General features: G+C 37.2%; 1 protein-coding gene across 1 annotated transcript in view; it reads right to left on the reverse strand.

Annotated features, from left to right (window-relative positions):
* LOC132146590 (protein phosphatase 1 regulatory subunit 29) overlaps positions 1-18,936 on the reverse strand; it is an 89,590-nt gene extending 70,654 nt beyond the window's left edge. Inside the window, exon 1 of the mRNA XM_059557027.1 lies at positions 18,797-18,936. The gene's annotated coding sequence lies outside the window, so the exon portion shown is untranslated. The remainder of the gene's footprint in view (positions 1-18,796) is intronic.
* Between the last annotated feature and the right edge of the window lie 1,561 nt (positions 18,937-20,497).

Below are 20,497 nucleotides of genomic sequence, written 5' to 3' on the forward strand. Positions count from 1 at the left end.
CGCCGAGTCATGGACTCTACAAGACCTCTGTCAAAGTCACTCAGAACTTTATTCTTGCCCATTTCTCTTGCACCAACACAATGACTAAATGAAGTATTGTTCATTTATCTTCTAAATTACCCAGTCCTTGTGTGTGTGTGTGTTCTGAAGATCTATTTAAACAGGACTTTTACATTGTGTATTCACATTAAATGAAAATTAAGCAAGCATATTTTGGAAGAACAAATTAACATACACCATAAATTAATATAAGTCATATAATTTGAATATGGAACAAAGGCAGGTATGAATCTGGGCGTCCCGCATGCAAATCATCACTCTGTAAAACACTGTGCAGATGACTCAACATCCTGGCCAGTGAATAAACAGAAGCACATGCCACGCACGTGAAGCGAGGAAAATTGGCTCTCAGATATTCTCAATCTTTAGACCGGGACCTCAGGATCCTATACATCCTCTTTGGCATTAAAGAATTACCCAGAAATCCATCAGTTTGACCTCATTTAAATTCCTCTGTGGGCACAGACAGCTTTCAGGATTCCCTGCCAAGGAGGTTTGGGAACGATAACCATCATCTCTCTTCCACTCCATCATGTAGGCCATGAAGAAACAGATCAGCTCGGTCATTCACCATATGCTAGAAGTCCATTATGTGAGTTTCATCCTGACTGTAGACAGTTTCTCCTTTACATTTTACAGTAGTTGTGTTGAATGAAACATTTCTGGCTTTCTTTCAGTGGCTCTTGCATGTGTAATGAAAGCCTTATGACATAAAACTTGGAGGGTCCATCATCTTGGCCGGAGAAATGTGATGCAGCTATGTCAACTTGTTTCTAAAGTGGATAAAGCCAGATTCTCCACTTTGCTGAGGACTCATGACACTGTGAAGATATGTGAACAACTAGGTCTGCACCAGAAACACGAGGACAATAAGTTGTTGGGCTAGTGTTCAACAGACTCTCCAACACTCCAGACAAAGCAATAATTCTACCCACAACTAACGTTTCTTAGTAAATATCCTCATTTTCTCATTTCTAGACAGAGAGGGGTTCAAAGGGCTGGACACACTTCCTAACCCATGAGTCAGACTCATGATTGAGTACTGGTTGTTCTGAAATTTTCAATGACAAGAGCACCTGTGGTTTTAATCAACCAAGAACTATCATCTTTTAAACTCTCACAATGTCACCGCATAGACCCATTAAGCTTCAATCAAGTTTTAGGAGGAAAGTCACCTGTTCTTAAGTTGTTTTATTACCTGGGTCTCTCCTTCAATTCAGTGCCTTTTTTATATATATAATTTTTCCTTTTTCTATATTTGTTTTTAAATAATATTGTAAATAAGTCTGTGATGTCAAAGCTTGATTTTCAGAATCATTACTTCATTCTTCGGTGTCACATGATCCTTCAGAAATCATTCTGATATGCTAATTTGCTGCACAGGAAACATTTCTTAAGACTATCAATGCATTTTGTTTTCATTTATTTAAAATATACAACTTTTGTGAAATTATAAATGTAATCACTGTTGATCAGTTTATGTGTTCTTGCTGAATAAATGTATTCATTTCAGAAAACGGACTTGTTAACGAATGTTAATGATTTTTATTTTTTACATTAAAAGTTAGTTTGTACATTTAATAGTGATAAGCTATTGAAAATAAATCTCTTGATTCCCTGTTTATTTTTCAGATGAAAGTGGACAAAAAGTGACATTTCTGAAGAACCCACACTTAACTCTTATTCATTCAAAATAAAATATCCTCTCTGATTGTTGAAATCAATAAATTATGATGCATTAAAATCTCCTGCATTGCACTGACATTGAAATGAATGAATGAATGAATGAATGAATAATTATTCATTCATCTTGTTTTTGTAACAAAAATATATATTACAAGTGAGCAGCAGTCAGAATCCCTCCAGCGCTCCGAGTGCTGGTGCCGCTGCACCCTGAGCAGGTGATAAAGAGCGACACGGCTCATGGACAGAATGGGGAAACTGGCATCCCGTTGTTTTCAACATCATGTCAACAGCTGTGGACTTGCCTCTCACTGCAGTTGAGAAAGGATCTCCAGGGTTCAAGCCACATAAAACTAAAGTTTGCCATTTAAATTATACAGCTAGGACAGTGATCCTCAAATCTGGCTCGTGAGATCCACTTACCTGCAGAGTTTAGCTCCAAACCCAATCAAACAAACCTACATGTGATTTTCTAACGACCCTGAAGACACTGGTTAGCAAACTCAGGTGTGTTTGATTAGAGCTAAACTCTGCAGAAAAGTGGGATCTCGCGAGGCAGATTTGAGGATGACTGTGCTAGGAGCTAAAATAGAGCCACTTTAAGATGCTTAGCCATTTAACATGCATTTAATTTGCCAAAATAATTTCTGTCATTTCTACTTTGAGCTTTAAGTATTTCAACTCGATTTTCCAAGCCAAAGAAATAAACTGCGGTTGAATGTATGATGAACTATCACCACTTTCAATTTCCTTTCCTTTTAACTTAAAGCAGCAATTAAACATTCTTTTTTTCTTCTTCTTTCAATTTTCATTTTTAGTGTGTTGAAATCAAGAGGTCAGTGTGGCCGTCCCTCTTGAAATGAATGGGAATAAGTCATATGGACCGCAGTTCAATTTATTATTTTTTTTTTTTTACAGGGATTGGCTAGATTCCCTGTTGGTTTTCACACTGACTTGTTAACTTTAATATATTCAAGGAAACTGAGCTTCACTCTTTCCTTGCCCTAACTCTCACTCCATCTTTTCTTCTCTTTCATTGTCCCCAGGCGCTCTGACGCCTCCATGCATGTGGTCATGTGGCTCTCTGGGGTGTTAGTGAGTCAGTAGGGCGTGAACTGCTTTGAACAGGCTGCCTCTCTCTCTCTCTTTATCTCTCCTGCCCTTCATCCCTCTTTCCTGATGATTTCACTCAACTCTGAATCTGTGTGCATCTCCCTCCATCTCAGTTAATCTCTTTCTCTCCCTTCCTTGTCCATTTGTGCCATCTGTTTTTAAAGCCTTACACTAACCAACCACTAGGAATTAATAAGCGTTACATAACCAGGCTACACTTGCTAATTAAAGTACTGTACACCGGTTATAGCATTTACAAACCTCAAACAAACTCAACAGCTTTTTATGCAAGCCCTTCAGTAAGTACTATCAATACAGTAACATTACTAAAACCAACAGCTGCATTTGCAGGCTTCCTCATAGCCTTCATAAACTTCAACAAAGTAAGCCAGATCAGTATAACCTAGTGTGCACACTGAACAACAGCGCCTACCATATCAACCCATGCAATGCCTCCTCTTGCCGCATTTGTATTGTTTAGGACCACAGTGTGTTACAATCTCAACACTGCAATAATCCCATTTTGCACAGTCATCCCCGACTTTTGCCATTATAACCCCTGCAAGCAGCAGAGCATGAGACTATGTGCTCATAAAAACCTTTCAACGCTCAATCTCCCTCGACCAGCCTGAATACGGCTACGCCCAGCGCTGGCTCGCCTGTGATAATCGAGCAGTGCAGGGAGGTAATGTGGGAGTGAGGAAGGATGACCAGACTGTGAATGGGGTGTGAAGAGACTGAGGTGTATAGCTATTAAAAAGGAAACCAGTCACTGAAAAGGAGTTCAATTAAATTTACAGTTCCAGTCTGTGCGTTGCATGGCAATACACAGAGCTTAATGTTTTGGCAAAGGTTTTTGGCGGAGGAAAAAAGAACAAATTGGCTGGATTTGGTTTGGGAAAACTTATTTCATATTATGCAATATTTAGTTATGGTACTTGAATATGAGTCCCAAGAGTGCTGACAAAGTCTAACAGCACTGGGATTCTCGCTGCTTGTTTCGCTGTTCACTCTGTAGTGGGGAATAATCAGTGACTCTTTCCGCAGTTACATCCTTATGCCAGAAGGTGGCAGTAAGTGACTGTATTTATGAGTGAATCATTAAATAATTGATTTAACTGTTTTGTTCAAATGTGTTGATTCATTCAGGAACACGGCAAGTGAATCACTGAATCACAATTTCTTTAAAAAAGTGATTTCAGAAACGCTAGGTGATTCTTCGAAAGTACTTGTTGGTTGAGCAAAATTAGACAACAAACTGGCAGTATATGTTAATAGGTACACAATATTTAAAAGAAAAATGCTGGTAGAAACTTGGTAAATGATACTGGTGCTTTAGAAAATAACTGGTGTTTTAGTCAAGAGCATTTTTGTCTGACTTCAGTGTCAAAAGGATAAAAGTTGAACCTCACTGATGTGTGCATGAAAACACACACAAATCAGTAATTCAAGTCAACAGATGTGTCATATGACTCACTTAGAACAAATTAGGCATGCATCTTGCACAAGTAGCATAAAGCATTATGACTGGTTGTCAGGCAGAGATATGAAATTTGTGTTTGTAAGGGGGAATCACTGCCCCGAGGCTCTCAAGTCCCCCTGCTCTGGCATGGAAATAAACATTTACCCTGAAATACATACAAAGGCTACTGAGATTTGTGGGAAATGCTGTGGTGCAATACACAAGTTGACCTGATTCCTTATCCCCTGACCCAATCACATGCAAGGGGGAAGCCCATTGGGCAATGCATCATTACTAATCCACTAATGCTAAATCATAGAATAGATCAGATTTAGAGATCGCACAAAGAGCAGCTTATTGAGGGGCTGGCCACTGACAGAGGAATTGTGCAAAATCAGTAAAACACCCATGGTTTGTGCTTATCCTGGAGAACAGTTTTGAATGAAGTGAACAGTAAAGCGAAGGCTAAATGAATCATAACGTTCAGCATCAGACCTCTACTTCACCCCTTTCTGTGAATCTAAAAACTTCAATAGGATTCTATTATCTCTGGCCTCTTCCATTACCAAGATTATTTCATCAAAATTTAAAGGGAACATTAGGGTTTGAAAGGAAATAAAAGTCTTCTAATCCATTATATGCCTCGTAAGACATTTGGCTCAATGGGAAGCCTAAATGTTACATCCTGCAGTAAAATAATAAGTAAAGTGATCTCTTCTGGCTCTAGACTACATGCTCACCTCCATGTTGTGTGAAAAAAAACACACAAAAAAACCAATTGCAAACAAACTGTGTCTAGTTATCCAGGCTTTGATTTAAAATCCTCGAACGCAGATGAGCCAATGGCAGTCGCGTATCAGCTGCAAGGGGAGCAGACCTTGGACATCTTTAGGTTTCAGCGCCATAGAGAAACAAATATTGAGTCAATGCTATAACAAACCTAAATAGTCAACTGTTCTCACATCAATTACAGTGTAGGTCAAAAACACATAAACAAAGGTCTATATTTCAGTGGCTCTCCATATTAAACTGGTTAAATGTATATTAATTAAATCATACTCTGCGGTACATGAACAGTGTTGATCCGGGATGTTGTCATTTTTGATCGTGACGACTGTAAGATCAGACATCTCCCGCTTGCATTGTGATCTGTAAACCCTCGCTTCGAGTTACCCACTGTATTTATTTTAAAATCTTTTATGTATCCCTCCATTGAATATTTAATTGTCACTTGAATGGTGGCCCTTCTGTGTCCACAATTGTGCAAAAACATCGTGGGATGAGGTTTTCACACTGGCAGCTGTCATTGTGAGACATTGAGCAGCTCAGTTTGTTTGTCCAAGAGAGGAACAGTAACTAAGTGGGCGGGGCTTACCAATAGGTCAATTCTATACGCCTGCCCTGCTCAGCATGTAAAACCCTGTGAATCAGAAAGCAGTTAATCTCTGCATGATGGGAGCAAGTCTGCAGCATGTGATGTTTTCCTGATTGAGCGCAGAAGTAACTGAGCTGTCCATGGTTCTGAAAATAGAAGTCAGTCATGACTCACAGACAGAGAAACAGTGACAGAGAATGAGAGTAAGTTAATAGATTAATAGATTAGTATGAAGCTTATTTGGACTGCAGCTGAACAAGTGAGCAAGTTTCTTATGCTCACAAAGGCTGCATTTATTTGATCAAAATACAAAAAACAAAAAAGCATATGAGACTTCTTTAAAAAACATTCAAAATCTCACTCCTCACAAAGTTTTGAACGGCAGTGTATATATACTGAGTTTAAAAAGTGCCAGAAGAGAAGTGTCCTGATAAGTCTCAGCGGACACATTTAGCCCCAGTCTAGCGGCTGTGTCTCCGTTTATGTGCCTCAGTAACTGTATAATACTAGAGTAGGTCCACAGGGAGAAAGAGTTAGAAATGGAAGTCCCATTGGTGACTGCTGACCTTGCAAACATGCTGTGCTTGAGTGAACATGTCAGTCTGATGAGGGCCTGAGTACAGACCAGTAAAGTGACCTCTTCTGTACACACGTTCACACACTCAGAAATGTGTGCCGCTGCATGTGTCTGCCCACTGAGGATGCACTTCCCTCAAACAAAATCACTTTTACAGATATCACGGTTCTTGTTTAAAAAAAAAAAAACAGTTTGATCTAAATGAACTAGTCAAAATGTAAGTTCCCAGAACAACGAAAATTAAAATGACTGAATTAACCACACTTAAAATACTCTTATTTATTTGTTTATTGAGCATCACATCAAGGAGAAATATATTTGCACACTGCAACTGTTCAAAAAAATAAGAAATGTTGGCACAATATTATATTCGTAAGAAGTGTTCAAAATAGGAAGGTGTGTTTTATCAATCTAAATGTAATATGAATGTATATTCCATTCATTATAATTACTGTGCTCAGTCAAGCTCTTAATTAAAAAATAAATACATAAACTATATGTGCTGAGCAACAGTGGGCATAACAAATCTAATGAGCGTATTCAAGAAGAAAATAATGTTTCTGATTCACTCTTCAGTGAAGCCAAATGAATGAATCCCTGTAAAGGCTCGCAGTAAAGCTGACTCTAGTGACCTCAGAGTGTTACAGTGTGCTGTAGGTCATATGCTCAAAATACACATACAGATTACATTTATGCATGTGGATGAAAGCAGTTTCTTTCATCCAAATCATCTTGCATTGCATGCAAAATATACAGTTTTTCAATGCATGCATTCCCAGGAAAACAAACCAATGACCTCTGTGTCGCCTGAACCATTCTCTAAACGTCTTGAGCTATTTACATGGATGTTCACCTCTTAAATCTGTTTATAGGCAGAGATATAGCAATCTATCCATGTCTTTTTGAGAAAATAAAAATGTGTATTTCTGTTTAAGCCAACAATAGTTTTGTCATCAATTTTGGGGAAAGCCAGTTTGATGCAACCAGTCTAAGCTAAACTTATAACACAGATGCAGCACTATGTGTCAGTTTTCTTTTACTGACTTCAGCTCAATGAAGCGAGTCAGGATTCTGTTTGACTCTCAACTTTTCAAACTCCTACAGAGGACTGCTGTGAAAAAAAGTACACACATAGCGAAAGTCATTGTAGAATCGCTGCACTAACGAAAGACCAAAAAGCAGCAACAAATCCATTGGGAGCTGTGGGATCCTCACAGTTTCACGGATTATGTGCTTTAGAAGGGTATCATGTTTGAAGTTGCTCTCTGGAGGACTACTCTAATGAGCACTTTCCCAGGTGTGTTTTCAGTTATTGTTCACATTATTACAAATAAAGCACATGAATATCATTACCATTTTCAGCGACAATCAAGCTCAAACAAAACCAACGTTAAAACCATTTGCATTCTCATTTAACACACTAAACACATTACTCCAGCCTGCCTTGAAGTGCACAGGCAGTATAAATATGTATGGGAGAGAATCTAATCAAACCAGAAAGCACACAACTGGCTCAACCATTCCTTTTTTTCTTGCAGCGAGATTGCAAACAAAACAAAATGCAAACAGGCAGTGAATGGGTGGTAAAATTAATTCTCGCTTCACCATACAGTGTTTATTAAAGTGTCCCTTAACTACTCAGGGCCATGCTGTGCACCAATCCAGGGCTAGGAAAATCATTATGATTTAGGTAATGAAAACACCACTGTGCAGGGCAGGAAGCTACATGTCCTCATTTGTCGGCGTCTTGCTTCTACCTTATTAAAGCATCATTACATTTTGAAGACAGGAAATGTCCAGTTACAGTTCAATGAATGTGTCCGTTTTCAGAAGGTGGATATAAAAGACTTGTATGGGTTGGACTTGCTTAAAGTGAGACAGAGTTTGCACCAAACTAAAAGTTAAAACTCAGTTAACTTAATTAGATTGCACCATTAGTTCTTAATGTGATAGTTTACCCAAAAATGAAGATTGTATCCATGTTGTTCCAAATAAAGGTATTTTGAGAAATGTCTCGTTGTTGTTTATATATTTTTATTGCTTATACAATGAAAGTCAATGGTATTGAAATTCCATTCAAATTTAAATAATTCATGAAATCTATAGTCTATAAAATCTATAGTTATATATATAATTTATATCAAGAAGTCTATTTAAGAAAGTCTATCTAATTGTAAGATAAAGATATAAAGAAAAGCTATCAAAAATACCAAAAAAACTAAAGTTGACATATATTTATTTAGATTTTTGCTGTAGTAAATGAAGCTCTACATGAACAAGTAACATCAGGCGACACAAAGGAAAGTGTGTTGTTTAGGTTTTGTGCTCAAGACCCACTAGAAGACATTTATTCATTTAATGTTCAATCTCTTAAAAGCTATACCAGTGTAAATGTCAACATCAGTGTATGTGTCTGAAGGATTTAAGTCTTTCACACAGAACATGATCTCATTTTTGTAATCCAATCACCTTGCCATTTAGTTCCAGACGTTACTTATGGTTGGAGGCAAATATTTATGTGAATATTTAGATACTCCATAAGATTATAATTTAACTAAGTATAATAGTGTAATGTCCACATATTTAACTTAGTGCCGCTCGTTTAATTTCCAACTAGGCTGAGTTGTAAGTTATTCACAGTTGGTGCAACCAGGCCCCGCTGAATCCTGCTCCTGCAGATTCTGTGAGGTCTTGCTCTTTCCTTTAACACCATTAAATGTAATAGAGAACAACTACATATCAGATTAACCAGTAAAACTACAGAAAGCTTGGCATACTGAGACTGATTCTTACATGGTGCTGGTGATAGAGAGAGAGAGAGAGAGAGAGAGAGAGAGGGTGGGAGTTGAGATGTGGGCAGACACTCAGAAAAATGTTTTTGCCAAAACACTGAACTGGGACATGCAGAAGAAAAAACACCAGTATCTGTGATTCGGAGCTGCTCTCTGAACAGTGGCTCTTCTAACCGAAGCAGGGAAGAGAGAAGAAAGGACCACCAAGACATTCTTGGTTACTTATTGCTACAAATCCTCCTATTTCTCAGCTTCTCTGTCTCCCAGGTTTGTATGCTTCACACACTCACTAGTGGATGATGGGGGGTAACAGGCCTGGCATAGAGTACTGTAGATGGCAGATGGTACCCCTTCTCACACACACACACACACACACACAAAAGTCTCTCACCGCATACACCTTCCCTTGCTCAAATATGAGCACGCAGTCAGTTTCTGTATGTATAGCCTGAACACTAACCCTGTTTGTGTAAGATATAAATAAAAAGAACAATTCTGACGGACTGAAGGCTGAAGGCAATTCTGACGGCTAGGTGATGAAAGATCAGTAAGCATGAAGAAAATGCTGCACACAGGTGTTAATTGGGATATCGGTTTTCACTGAAATCTTTACTGCAATTGCATTATATCACTAAATGTAAAATGGTAAATAATGATCTATTTCAGATGTGTACAAAAGAAGAAATGATACATACTGCTCTTATAAAACAAAACAATTCAATTATTGGTGGTGTTGGCGCAGTGGATAAGACTCATGCCTATGGTGTGAGAGACCCTGGTTCGAATCCACTGTGAGACACCAATGTGTCCCTGAGCAAGACACTTAACCCCTAGTTGCTCCAGAGGCGTGCGACCTCTGACATATATAGCAATTGTACGTCGCTTTGGATAAAAGCGTCAGCTAAATGAATAAATGTAAATTAGTTTCAGGTCAAGTCACTAATGTCTCTTCAGAATTATTCGGTCAGAATTATGCTCATAGTCATCAAAGCATAAAACGCAAGTTGTTTGTTATAGTAAGAGAGGCTTATAAATAGCCAGCAACATAATATTTGAAAATATTTAATCAAATCCTTCAACAGGGGGCAAATTGCAGTGGCCTTAAATTGAATGTGCATTTGACACATCTGCGTATTTGACACATTTGAATATCTATGTTAATTCCCAAACCTCCTCCTCTCTTCCTCTCTCTCTGTCCCTAGTTCTCTTATCAGGGTTGTGTGCTAATGTTGCAGCCAGTGTAGAACACTGCTCTTCGGACATTATCGCCGCAATGATCGTCAGTTTGAGAAAGAGTGACGGACCATTTTTTTCTTTCTTGGGATGGAATACTCAAACAAAATCCTGATCTTAGCCAAAACATGTATTATGTAAGCAATAATGTAACGTCAGACTGTCATTATCAAAAAATAAACCCCTTTGGGGTGATACAAGATCACTCTGGCTGTACATTATTCCTCTAATTACCCAGCTACGCACAAAATAAAAAGATATGTGGATATGAAATAATGATTTTATCATTTTATAATCATTACAGGCCTAGTAATTTTGTTTTATAATTTACCTGTGTATTATGTTAAAACTTCGGTACAAATAAAAAATAACCATTACAATAAAGTAATCAGTCTAGCAACAAGGTTAACAAATAAACATTATTACAATAATTATAACACTTAAGTCCACCTATAGGTCATTTTCTCCACAAACAATAACTGGGACACAAGATGGTGCTTGATGTGTTTGTATAAATCAAGCGAAGCGGTAGCGAGTCTGCAGTGTCAGTAGCAGGCTGCTAGTAAACTATTAGTAAAAGTAATGCTGGTTTCCATTAAGTCCTGCTCACAGCACAATAATAACTATAACCATAATGATTTAATAGTCATTCTAATCATACATTATAAATTATCATAATTTATTATAAATCATTTTTTTTATAATTTCATTGACTCCGTAGATATCATTACTCATGCTTTCTGCCAGAATATACTAATGTTTGTCCAGTTTTTAGAATAAGGCCTGTTAGTGATTCTGATGTTATGAGAACAATTAGATCTCTTAAACCATCTAAAGCAAAAGGCAAATATGGATGTTGTTATGCTCAAAGAGTCTAGTTCGACTCTAATCAAACCAATTACTAAAGTTATTAACCTTTCAATTTTTTCAGGGTAAATTTCCAAGTGTTTTAAAAGTGGAGATCCCATTTCTATTGACAATTATAGGCCAGTCAGTATCTTACCCACTGTGTTTAAGGTTACAGAGAAATTAGTTGCAGAGCAAATTTGCTGTTACTTGAGTAGTAGTTCATTTTCCTTGCATCAAATGCAGTTTGATTTTAGAGCAAAATACTCAACGGAAATCGTTGTGTTTTTAATAGAAAGTACTAAAACTCTCTTAAATAAAAGTGGTGTAATTGGAGCCATGTTCCTTGATTTATAAAAAGCCTTTGATACTGTTAATCATAGAATCCTTATGTCTAAGTTATCTTGTTTTATATCAATTATTTTCATCTTGCATGTCCTGGTATTAATATACAAATGTATGCAGAAAATACTGTAATTTATTTACATGGTAATAGTTTGCTTACATGGTAAGTTGCAAATGAACTTACGAATTGTATGGTTAAGGTGTCGGCATAGCTAAAATAGAATTGCTTGCTTTTGTGTCCAAAACAGTATGCATGCTCTTTTCTAAATCTAACAGTATTACTTAAGAGCCGGATGTTTACGTGTCGGGATGAGGCTGCATGTAGTGTCTCAATATAAATACCTGCCAATACTGATTGATTCTAAACTTACATTTAAAGCTCAAGTTAAAAAGGTTTGTAAGCAGGTTAAGTTCAATCTCTATAATGTTAAATTTAAATTTGTTCATCTTCTCCCCCTCTTGGTCAGTTAGTTAGTTTTAGAAAAACTGCTTATCGTTCTACAAGAGGTGCATTAAGAGGAGACTGTATCATACCGCTTAGACGAAGTAATCTAAGTCAGTCTGCTTTTTCTGTCAAAGCTGCACAAGAATGGAACCCTATTCCAACAACTATAAGAGATCTAGATACATATGTATTATTTAGGGTTCAATTGAAGAACTGGTTAATTAGTACTCAGATTTGTCAACTCTTGAATTTTATATCTGCTAGCTATCCTATTATTTGTATTCTGACTATATTGTTTTTAATTGACCTTATTTGTTTTTATTAATAGACTGTTGTATGATTTGTGTAATATGTAATTATGATATTCTCCTAACACTGAATTGTAATAAAAATGTTCAGGGACTATGGATGAAAAAAAAGCCTTTGGCTAATTCTGGTACATTTACAGAATTTCTTTTATTTATGTACAACATCCCTGTTAACTAAACAAATAAAATAAAATAAAATAAAATAAAATAAAATAAAATAAATGGGAATAGCACAACTATAAATATAGCAACAAAGAGGAAGTATAAAAAACACTGACAGCCAATCAGAATCCACATGATGTTAAGCAGCTTTAAAAGATTTAAAGCGGCGGGCACCTGCAGTGCATGTGTATAACAAACAGAAAGTTTACTGATCAAATTCGACATCAGTCAGGTTATACACCATATCGAATTTGACAGATAAATACAAGGCTGTGAAGACTGACTTTCAGTCTTTTCAATGGCATAAATACACTGTATAGGTCCGGCTGTTTATGGAAGTCTTGTCTACTGAACGATAGTTTTTGTTTGTTTAGTTGTTTTTGGAAAGTCATGGTAGGTAAATAATAGTACAATCCATTGAATGCACAATATTTCTATCCCTCATAGCCTCATTTTCATTCCCGTCAAAAAGTAAATATGAACCTACACTGACCAAGAGTTATTAACCAATCACAATCAAGTAGGCCATTCCAGAGTGCTGTGTTATAAAATAATGTAAAATTGTTGCTAAATGTCGAACAGAGAGCTTACTCTGAAAAGTTCCTGCTGTTAGATACTTTTAAGTGTCATTCTGAGTGAATGAAAGGTCATTTTCTCTGAGTTGGTAAAGTACAAAGACGGACATCGTAACATCGCTCTTTTAAATGTCAGAGGTGCGAATGGTGTGGGTGAAGGAATGAGAGAGAGAATGAGAATGAGAGGTCAGCTCTCAGAAAATGAGTTTACATATATATGCAGAGAGAATATTAATCAATTCTTTCAACACACCCTGTCATTTTCATTCTTTCCTCAAATACAATAGCAATCTATTTTCCATCCCAATCCACCTCTAAGAGCGGCTCAGTCTAGATGTGATGAAAATAAGACCAATCAAAAAAGAGAGAAGGCTTAAAGAATACATAGACGGCATGATACTAAACAACTTTATGGTCAATCGGTGTGACGGATGTAGAATTACTCATATAATAATTAAAATGTCTGTTTGTTTTCCATGCTATTCATGCAAACTTAAAGTATTGGTGGTGCTTACTAAAGCATTCACTATTACTACTGGTGCATAACTCACATCGTTTGTGGTACGCGCATGAAAAATCATGCAACCTATTGAGGAGAAGTGCACTTTTTGAAGGAAAAATACTTATTTTCTGTCAAAGTGACTTGCACTTTGGGTTGGCTTTTTGGGCTTGGACTTGTAAACTGCCACCTAACAACCATCCACAACTCCTGAGTAACCATCTAGTAACACATTAGCAACCATAAAGCAACGAAAAATCACTCAGATATTACTCTGTAAATGTAAAAAAAAAAAGAAGCACTTTCAGGTGATGACTGAAAAGATGGAAACATTTCCATACTTTTTTTGTGAATGTATTAGTGTATATATATGAATATTCAAAGCCTCAACAAACATGTCTGCAGACTGTCTGCATACACAGTCTACCAGATGCGTATTGTAATAGCAGTGCTTAAGGTATTTTAGGGCCCCCCGTAATACTGAGAGTGTAATTAGCCCCCTGAGCCAGCCAATAGGAAGTGACAGTAAGGTAAACAGGCAAGCCTCATTAACCCATCATCATGAGACTCTGTAATGAGGAGACACACACAACAATTACAATCAGTACATCATCATAACACGCACTCAGACAGCCTGACTCAGGGGCGTCATGCATTCATGATTTTTGAGGGGGCACATTTTTTTTGGGGGGGGGGGGGGTGGTGTCGGGGGTATAAGTCATTCTACGAAAGCACTGTATAACTGATATAGGCTTATTTTTTTTTCCTTTTTATTCAAAACAATTCCAAACATGCTTAATATATCAGGAAATATCTCGTTTCTCAAATATGTGTAGGTAAACGCGTTTTGCACCTTTATAGATTGCTATTTGATCAATATATGGAAATGTAGTGTAATCTATTAACTACACATAAAAACCTGACTTTTTACTTAAGTGCCATATCATGCCATAAAATATTTTTAATACGACTGAATTTGCATTTAATGTAAATTTTAATAACAATATTGTAAGATACTAATTTTAACACTTTCATTTTACAGAGAGTAAAGAACATTTACATTATCAAAAAACATTTTCATTCAGTCTAGCCAGAGTTCAGGCACTCTCAAAAACAAAAAGCACTTTTTAAATTATGAAACGAATATCTTACTTACATTCGTATGCACATCTGCACTTTTTGTTGTTTCTGATGAGAGAATTCGCTAAATAATTCAGTCAGCGAGCAAGTGAACAAAACACTGCGTTTCAGTGATGACTCTTCTGGACGTCTCTGATTGGCCATTGCATCCATAAGCGCAACAGAATAGTTTCTGATTGGTTATCATGAAGCGTTGTACGAACGCGTCTGTCTCTGGCTCAGCGCCAGCCAGCGAACGCAGATTTGAATTTAGCAGCTGATGCTGTGCACTGAACGATCTAATCACACCGCTGTGATTGTATCAAATATATAAAAAATATTATTCTGCAATTTTTTTTTTTTCGTTTGGAAGCTGCATTTAAAATCAACTTGGCTCAGAAATCTGAGGGGGCACGTGCCCCCTCACTTCGAATGGGCACGACGCCTCTGGCCTGACTGGCAGGAAGTTGTAGATCATCTGGAGAGGAGAGTCTTGACATCGCTGGGCAAACGTGTCAAGATGATAAGCATGTTTAGGTGGGCAACACGTCCACTATACCAGCCCACAGAAACAAATCTGCTTTCACACACTCAAGTGAGAATTCATTCTAATGAATGCAAATCATGTGTGAATTCGTGTAGGTCTAATATGTGTATAGAATGACACATATTAGACAATACCTGGAAGATACTGCATGAGTCTTTAAGAATTTCCATGTCTCTTAAAATGTAAGAAAATTTACTTCAGAGGGAGTCTTGTAACATGATTTGAGTTGTAACACATCAGTTTAACTGATTCGAAATGAACTGCAGAGGTGAAATCATGTGCCAGCAGCATCGTGATAGCACAAGTTGCAAAAACATGAAAATATCAAGCATTTACTTTACAAATTGATGTGAATTCTCAAAATGAGTAAGTGTATACATTTGTGGAAGTGACAAGCCCACAGTGTCATTTTTAAAGTTGTTATGTTGTTTTATTCGGCAAGGGGGCATTAAACAGATCAAAATGAATAGTAAACACTATTTGATTGTTACAATAAAAAGACAAATACATGCTATTCTTTTCTATTCTTGAACTTTCTATTCATAAAAAAATAGGTGCTTGTAAACTTCTCATCCTTTGAATGGTAGTGTATATATTGCATTATTGTATTATATACATTTTTTTATATTTGTTTCCAAATTGTTGGTGATGGGCCAAGTGTAGTTATAAAATAAAGATCTAAGAATACCTAAAGTATCAGCTTAGTTTACATTCCAATATAATGCAATGGTGTGTAGTTATTTCATCACAGCATGGTCACTGTCATTCAGTGTAATATTTAAAAAATCTGCTATTACATAAATCAAATAATTTATTAATTACCCAGAGCCTCATTACTATGACAACATTTGCTTAAATGCAAGATACTGGCTAGATGAAACAGGTTCCTTACTTGCCAAGGGCAAAGACATCCTATTTCTTTCCTCGAAGTTACAATAGAACAAAAACCTTTTTGATAAATGTTTTTTTTTTAACTGATTAGTGAAATTTTTTCTGGGAACAGTAGTTTAAAACAAAATGCAACTGTGCAAATTTTTAACCCACCCCAACCCAACCCGTCCCACCCCTTGGTCGACTTAAAAAAAATATATATATAAAAAATAAAAATAGAATTAAAAAATAAAATAAACAATAATAATACAAATAAATTAAGTACTATTAATACATAAATAACAATAAAACATTTTTTCCCCCAAAGATTTTTAGAAAACATAACAATTACAACATTAAAATCTGAAAGCCATAAATTTACAGTTTTTACATTAGATCCATGTAAACGAGAAGTTGAGAGTTCAATCGAGATAACGTCCAACAAATACACAGTCCAGGTTCGTCTGTCCATTGTGTGAGGGGGATCCCAATATCTTTGATGAATGTTAATCGATGCAGAGTTACACAGATATCATCTTATAATTGATACCTTCACCATTATAACTAATCACCACAGCTCTTCGGTTTCATAGATTATATTGCTTGTTAAAACGGCAAGTCTTATGATTTTTAAATAGCACTCGTCAGCACTTCTCTACTTCACTTCTCTACAACAGAATTTTAACACTTAATCAAAGCAAAACTGACTTGACTTAAACTATATTTAATTTTACACAGAATTAATGTGCTGCCTGAACTTGATGTGATTAAAAACAACTACTGCCCCCCAAAAGCATCACGGTTCAGACATCATACACAACACAGCCACAGTCTTCATTACTAAATCAAAGCCATTATTCATTAATGGGAAGCAGGATATAAGACACCCCTCCCCCTTAACACACATACTTTCTCCCTCAGTCTCTGTCTCTCTTATATCATTATAAGGCTCTAATTAAAAGGCACATTGAAAGCCTGCAGGGATCCGGTCTTTAGGGATGTATTTGGAGCAAAGGGACAGTTGAGCTTGGCATCATAATTACTGCCTCTCTGTGCAGTGAGGAGAAAGATGCATTAAGTGCACAAGAACAACAACATCATCCATAGTGCCCATTTCCTTCATTACGCCAGTTTCATCTCATACAAGAAGCAGCATCAACCGCATTTGGCCATTTAAAGACCAGCTTGTGCACCCTCAAACCATGAAGCTTGAGGGATGTAAAAACAGAGTCATGCTGGTAGACATTGTCTGAAATGTCCTCCTGGCTTGACCTTTGTGTCCATAGCCGTTTGAGCCCTAGGCCGCCTGTGCAAACACTGCACTCATGTGGCTGAGGAACTGAGCTAATTGCTCTGGGCATCAATGACCGATAGTTTGAGATCGATCCCTGTGGCACCCACCTGTGCAAACCAACGGGATTGTAATCCTGCTAAAGTCTGTTATAAGCACTGTCACTGTCACTTTCAAGCCATTTAGTGACATTGATCGGCAATTTCTACATTTCTTTTCAGTATTGAGATGTTTTACTGATGAATGTGTGCGGTTAAATCTGTAACTCCAATCAAGATAATGTGATATGAATTGACTGATGTTACACAAGACCAACTTACAAGCTGTGCACTGCTTATAGAACAATATTGTGATGCTTTGACACGTATTTTTTTTTTGAATATACTGATATAACCAATTGTTAAGTCTTTGTCTGAACCATAGGTTATTTGACATTACATTATAATTTATATAGTATAACTCATAAATTATAACACATAAGCAATATCCCACTCACAATTATGCTGTAGTACTGAATATCAACACAGCTGAAATGACCAGTGGCCAATTCAGCACAATAGAATTTTTGCTCATGTGGTATTAATATGGTTATATCTAAAGCATTTTTAAAATGTGTCTTATATTCTTTATATTAATTTTTCACAGAAAAAAATGTATAGAAGCAATAGGTAAAGAACAAGAATTCAATTCTATGAAAAATAATATTTTCCTATTATGTGAATGTCCAACAGGTTATCCTGGACATTGTAACTGTACTGTCATAGAGACTAATGTCACAATGTTACTTCTCTCGATGCATATTAAAAGAAACACTGATCATTATTTAAAATCTCTCACTCTCTCACCCGTACAAAAACGCACACCCTGTGAGCTGTGAATGTAATTCCACCACAGTTCGTGGAGACGCAATGCTTTCTTACATGCATACATGAGAAGAAACGAAGCATGTCAAAGTTATGAAATACTGGGGCTTCGGTGACATGCATGCTGCTGTGAGCCGAAACCGTGTCACGCAGTTCGCCAACAAAACCCCGCCATGGTATATTAATACCAAATCCCCTCCGCACATCTGTCAGCGGCGAACTAACGGTGCGCCCTAAGTGCATCTCCCGCAGTCGCTCTCCATGTTTATTACATGCCCATAGATTAAGATCACCCCCAGTGAACTACAGCCTATGTAAGAATATGCATGATCTTTCAGATGGCACCACACAAGTAGCATTCACGAGACAAATCACGCCAAACCTACACATTTGAGTTCCAAAACCCACATGCTTTTAGATGGACAGAAAACGGCTTCTCCATGATTTCTGGATAAAGCGCGTGAGTCGCAGCGCGTGCAGGTGGCTTCTCATAAGAGCAATGCGCAGTCTGGGCAACCACGATGCTTGATCTCCGATACTGTGTAACGAGGTGCTCCATCTATTTCGCCAAGGCATTCCCAGCATCGATTATCGCGGATTTAGGTGGTATAAACATATAAAAGTTTCTTACCTCTGTCGCGGTCTTCACTGAAAAGATTTCGCTGTTTGTTTAGCTGCCTATCCGCTTTACTACACTGTGGTGGGATCGGTCAGAGATAGCGAAAGAGAATGGGAGGGGGAGTGAGAGAGTGAAGATCGGGGTAGACCTCTCTACTCTGGGATGATGCCACTCCTGCGTGATCTCAACCGCAATATGCAGCCTCCCGTTATGTTAGAGAAAGATGTCATAATTTTATAAAATACCATCTGTTATCTACAAAGGATCAAGTACTGCTAACTATCCAACCACTCACCTAATGTGTTTTTTCTTGGACAGGCTGCTCTAAATGATGTTTACTGTTATAAATTAGAGTTTGTTTGTTGGTATGTATTAGTTTTAAAAGCCACAGCCTGGTGAAAGCCTCTGAAGAGCCTTTAGGTAGCTTTTCAAAATGCTCGGTTTTCTGAGGAACTTACAAAACAGATGTCTTAACCGTGGCCGTAACTGGGGTTTACGGGGTCCTGGTGCAGGTTGCACCCATGTAAATAGCACATATAAATAAATAGAACAAAGACAGAAAGTAAACAATGTTTGTAGGTATTCGGGTACAGAAACTGAATAATCAAATAGACTTCATTGTCTTGTGCAAATTAAATATAGTTTAGTTCTTGTTAAAATTACAAAGTAATTCAGTCAAGAGCAGTTAATGTTTTTCTCTCTTTTATTTTCTTGGATTGACATTAAGGACACTGACAGTAGCTAGTAAATTAGGTGCAGTCACTTTAAGAGACAATGCAATTATGTTATCTTTCTCAGCTGTTTGTTCACTTAAGACATAACCAACAGTTTTTCGAGGATTCTCACCAAGCAGGGTATTTTGACACTTTTGGATGTATTTGTCCATTCAAGCGCAAGAAGAGGCAAAACTCAGTTGCATTCAAGGGCTGTGAGACATGGCTCTCTGCGTGGGCGACGTGTGCACAGAACACAGGACGTGGGTGCTGAATTTGGCTCTTTCGCATCTTGAATGTTTAAACTGATGAGGTGTATTTGTTCGTTTAGGCACAGGAGGACGCAAAGGAAAACTCGGTTCATTTTTTTTTTTGCTGTCTGAGACACAGCTCTCTGTGTGCGCACCAAGCATGGCACGCAAGTACTCAGTTGATTTCTTTCACATCTTGTGTTTGAATGCTCTAAATTCTCTTGAATTGACAAGTCTTAAAGGGTTAGTTCACTGAAAAATGAAAATGTCATTAATAACTCCGAGAGGTCTCAGTCCCTCCATAGAGACTGTGTGTACGGTATACTGTCCATGTCCAGAAAGGTAAGAAAAACATCATCAAAGTAGTCCATGTGACATCAGAGGGTAAGTTAGAATTTGTTGAAGCATCGAAAATACATTTTGTTCAAAAAAAAAAAAAAAAAAATTACTTTATTCAGCATTGTCTTCTCTTCCAGGTCTGTTGTGAGTGCGACTGCGGTGACTGTTTACGTATGACACTGCTGACGTTGTTTTCTGGCGTGCCCAATAACAAAGATAACATGTCAGCAGCGTCACTGCAGTGTTGTGAACGCACTCACAACAGACCCGGAAGGGAAGACAATGCTGAATAAAGTCCTAATTTCTTTTTTTTTTTTTTTGGAGCAAAATTTATTTTCGATGCTTCAACAAATTCTAACCGACCCTCTGATATCACATGGACTACTTTGATGATGTTTTTCTTACCTTTC

Source organism: Carassius carassius, chromosome 1 (assembly GCF_963082965.1).
Source record: "Carassius carassius chromosome 1, fCarCar2.1, whole genome shotgun sequence".
In the NCBI taxonomy this organism is placed as follows: Eukaryota; Metazoa; Chordata; class Actinopteri; order Cypriniformes; family Cyprinidae; genus Carassius; species Carassius carassius.